This window comes from Gossypium arboreum, chromosome 7, assembly GCF_025698485.1.
Source record: "Gossypium arboreum isolate Shixiya-1 chromosome 7, ASM2569848v2, whole genome shotgun sequence".
In the NCBI taxonomy this organism is placed as follows: domain Eukaryota; kingdom Viridiplantae; phylum Streptophyta; class Magnoliopsida; order Malvales; family Malvaceae; genus Gossypium; species Gossypium arboreum.
Genome location: NC_069076.1, coordinates 67356049 through 67361367, shown reverse-complemented (window position 1 = coordinate 67361367; position 5319 = coordinate 67356049).

The following is a 5319-nucleotide window of genomic DNA, read 5'->3' as shown; positions in this document are numbered from 1 at the left end:
TATCATTTACTTTATGATTATTAACAAACCTTTCACCTGCTTAATCATAAGCTTATATACAAGCTTTATAACTTCTTTGATATTAAGCTCATAATATACATGTGCATACCTATACCAATACATAACAAGTTCATACATACACGAAATGCCGTTGAATACTTAATGTCTCGTACACTAAGTGCCGTACATAGCCGAAGCTATCTCAACTCTCACATTAAGTGCCATATATAGCCGAAGCTATGTCGAATCGCACACTAAATGCCATATATAGCCGAAGCTATGTCGTATCGCACACTAAGTGCCACAAATAATCGATTTATCGTCGAACATATCTGTAGTATAGTTATATAATTTATGCAATATCAATGCACTAAAGCGTAATTATTACAATGCTTAATACATACTAACTTACCTCGGATGCTAAAACAACAAATCGAGTCAATTAGTTGAGAACTTTATCTTTTCCCCGATCCAAGTCCGTATTCCGCTTTTCTTGATCTATTTGAGCAAAAATGCTTTGGCCGAATTTTAAGTTTCTCCCATGGCTATTTAGGTTGTGTTTTTCGACTGTAAAAGATGAATGAAATAAAAATATTAATTTGTTTACTTTAATTTACCTTTAATAATCAATTAACACATTTAACCTTAATTAAAAACCATCAAAATTCATGACAATATGTCCATATATGTCCAATCATGTTTCAAATGGTCTAATTACAACATAAAGACCTCTACATTAAGATTCCATAGCTACTAAATACCTTTAGCTAATGGAACTCCACTTTTACACTTTACGCGATTTAGTCCTTTTTATTGAATTAAGCATTTAAACGATAAAATTTCTTAATGAAATTTTCACACAAACATAATATAATTCTGTAGACATTAAAATAATAATAAAATAATTAATTTAAATTCAGATTTGTGGTCTTAAAACCACTATTTCTATTTGACTCAAAAACAGGTTGTTATAACTCTCCCCCCTTAGGGATTTTCGTCCCCAAAAAATCTTACCAGTGAATAGGATCGGGTATTATTTTTCCATAGCATCCTCAGGTTCCCATGTAGCTTCAACATCGCGTCGATGCCATAATATTTTCACTAATGCGATTCTCTTATTTCTCAGCTCTTTGATCTCACGAGCTAAAATTCAAATTGGTTCTTCAGCATATGACATATCAGACCGAATTTCAACTTCAGTTGGATAAATAACGTACGAAGGGTCTGATCGATATCTTCATAGCATCGATACATGAAATACATTATGTATCTTTTCTAACTCAGACGGTAAGGACAGCTGATATGCCACTGGCCCAACTCGTTTAGTAATCTCATACTATAATAGCCCGTTTTTTAGTCAAATCAGAACAATGGTTTTGGAACCAAAAAATTGATGTTAAAATATTATTTTATTATTTTAATAAGGTTTTCAGTATGATAAAATTATTATGTGAAAGTCTCGTAAAGAAATTTTATTGTTTGGATGCTTAATTCGGTATAAAGGACTAAATCACGTAAAGCGAAAAACTTGTGTTCTATTAGTTAAAAGTACTTGATAGCTATAGAACCTTAAATTTTAAGTCTTTATGTAGTTATTAGTCCATTATTAAGTTAGTGGAGTTGTTGGCTTAGTAGTTTTGTAAATAGAATTATTTTTAAGGGTTAAAATGGAAAATAGGTTATTAAGTTATATTAAATGAATCATCTTATTCAAGCTGAAAATTGAGAAAGAAAATCAGCAATTTTTATGGCTTGATGTTTCAGCACTTAGAAGCTTAATTAAGGTATGGTTTTAGCTCGATTTTTAATGATTTCTACGTTTTTGAGCTCGTTGTAACTTAATCTAGCTAGCCCGTACCTTCATTTTTGAAACTGTTATAGATTTTGAGATATGCCATTGTTTAATGCTTAGGTATTTTGAAATTTCTTGCTAGATTATTGATGGTTGTTAATAGTTATACAAGTTTTATAAAGTAAATTTTGACAAAAATGAGCATATGGGATTAAATTGGAAAAGATAGAAATATTGTGGTTAGAAATGTAAAATAAGTGAAAATATAAGCTCTTATAATAGCATATAGAATTTGGCTAAGGTGGATTGTGGTTAAAAATGTGTAATTTATAATTTTATGTATAAAGGACTAAATTACAAATAGTTAAAATTATGGGGGTAAATATGTAAATTTCCATGTATATGAATTAGGGACTAAATTGAAATGAATAGTTACTGAAAATATTGAATTTGATAAATTTAGATCAAGACAAGTAAATATTGGAACTTGATCGGGGGAAACAAAAGGTAGATGGGTAGACGAAAGTTAACTGAGCAAATACGAGGTAAGTTCGTATAATTAGAATCAAACTTTTCTATACTTGTAATTATTGAATTGAATGGATTTAATTGAAATACTTGAAATATGAATTTCTTGATGATATGATATATTGTATTCGTTACCGAGCCCTATTTGAACTTTGTGAATTCATTGGATTCGAGTGACGTGTTACTGACATTATCGTATTGGTCAAGATCCTGTATTTGTTGTGGACTCACCACAGCTCGTAAGAGCTTACTGTTTCAGCTCATTGGAGCTTACCGATTAAGCTCGAAAGAGCTTACTATTTAGCTCAATGAGCTTACCGTTTCCAACTCAATAGAGCTTACTGTTTATCAGTTTAGTAAGAGCTTACTGACCATGACTCGAAAGAGCATGTATGATGATGAATTGACGGATTACTTGCATTTTTCACTCGATTATCCTTTGAAGTTCTAATAGATTCAACGGGCTTAAATAATACGGACAAGTTATGGTTTATAAATGTTACTAAAGTTATATATATGATGTATGAGTTTGGAAAGATATGAAGTATTATTTTGGTAGATGGATTATGTATTAGTTGAATGACTAACATGTGTTTATTATGTGTGATTAGGTGATGGTTAAATTGAATTGTTGGTATTTTATTATTTCTTTGATTATATTTTAAATGGTAAGTTTAATTCTGAATTATACGGGCTTACCAAGCTATAAGCTTACTCTGTTTCGTTTTCTATGTCTAATAGGGTTCGTTAGCTCGCTCGTTCTGGACAAGTCGGAGTTGCACGTCACACTATCAAATCTCCTAGTGGTATTTTAAACTTGTGAATAATTGTAAATATGGCATGTATAGGCTAGTTTTAAATGATGTTAGTTATGATACTTAACAACATGGTTTTGGTATGTTTTTGTGTATAAGATAAGCCATGTGATTTGGCTTATTTCGTATCATGTTTTGGTGGTGTTTATATGTGGTTGAATATGGTATGTTTTGGTATGGTAATATTTGAATGAAATTATGCAAAAGAAGTCTTGATATATAGATGTTGGATGAATGAATTGTATATGTGTTTATGTAGGCATTTGGATATGTAAATGGTAAGCTTGGATATGGCTTATAATGTATATTGAGTTGGTTAATTTGGTTGCCAATTGTGTTGCATATTTGTGGTCAAATATGTATGTAAATACTTATGTTTTTGGGTGGCAAATTTGGCTTTTCAAATGACCTATTTTTTTCCACACGGGAAAAGACACGGGCGTGTGTCTCAGCCCTGTGTGACACACGGTCATGTTACACGATCGCGTGTCCCTTGGGGTACCCTACGAATTAAAGTCAGTATACCCTACAGTTTTGACACAGCCTAGACACACGGGCGTGTCTATTGGTCGTATGTGACACACGGCCTAGCACACGAGTGTGTGGTCAGCCGTGTGACCTAAGTCAGTTTCGAACACGGCCAAGTCACACGGGTGTGTCTCTGGCCGTGTGGTGCAAGTCAGTATGTATGCCCTGTTTTGCTACGGCTTAGACACACTGGCGTGTCTAAGGCCGTATGTCTCACACGGCCTGCTCACACGGGCGTGTGGTACTTGAAATGTTGAAAATTTTATAAGTTTCTAAAATTTTTATATGTTATCAATTTAGTCCCAAATGCATAATTGAGACTTTGTATGATTGATTTAAGTATATTCTGAATGTGAATGATTGATGGTTACTGAAATATGATGAAATTTGTTAAATGAGTGTTCTGAATTGAGTTACATGTCTGGTAATGCCAAGTACCTTGTCCCAGTGTCGGACATGGGTAAGGGGTGTTACACATACAGTCCGATGAATCACGGACTTAATTTCCCTTTCCGATCAAACCGCAATATCTTTTTCCACGGCGACACTTTCAAAAACACTTTATCCTCGATCTGGAACGCAATATCTTTCCGTTTCAAGTCTGCTATGATTTTTGTCGATCCGAAGCTGCTTTCAAGTCTGCTTCTCCCATGGCTATTTAGGTTGTGTTTTTTGGTTTTAAAAGAAGAATGAAACAAAAATATTATTTTGTTTACTTTAATTTACCTTTAATAATCAAATTACACATTTAACCTTAATTAAAAACCATCAAAATTCATTATAATATGTCCATATATGTCCACTCATGTTTCAAATGGTATAATTACAACATAAAGACCTCTACATTAAGATTCCATAGCTATTAAATACCTTTAGCTAATGGAACTCCACTTTTACACTTCACTCGATTTAGTCCTTTTTATCAAATTAAGCATTTAAACGATAAAATTTCTTAACGAAATTTTCACACAAACATAATATCATGCTGTAGACATTAAAATAATAACAAAATAATTATTTTAACTTCAGATTTTTGGTCCCAAAACCACTGTTCTGATTTGACTAAAAACCGGGCTGTTACAAGAATAGGTTTCCCTCTTGCTTCTAATATCACTTACCAGTAAGTAACATAAAAGATTAGTGAGACAGATTCCTTAATGAACTACATGTCCTTAATGATTAGTAAGTAACATAAATAATATGATGTTTATGTTGTTAAAGCATTCAGAAATATTATTCACCAACATGTCAGACTGGCTCCTAATTGAGAAGTGGGACCTTGACTAGTGAGTAGGGTTCTTATCCTTTAACCAATTATAAGAATGTTGATTGGTATTCTTCTGTTCAACTATGACATCCTCAAAATCCCTTAGAGTGCTTGCTCTGGTAGCTTTCCAAAGTAAATCTTTCTATTCTTTTGATCGAAAACTAGCTTTCTTGCAATTGGCATGTAGGTGTCTAACACAGTGTCTTGTTTATACATTAGGAAACAACATAGATATTGCTTCTAAAAGTCCTTGCAAATAGAACAAAAACATTTTAATTCTTTAACATACCATCCTAAACAGAAACAACATAAAACAAAGTAAACAAATGGAGTTTACCTTCTATTTGTAAGACATGAAAGATATCTGGTATGAGCACACAATTTCCAAG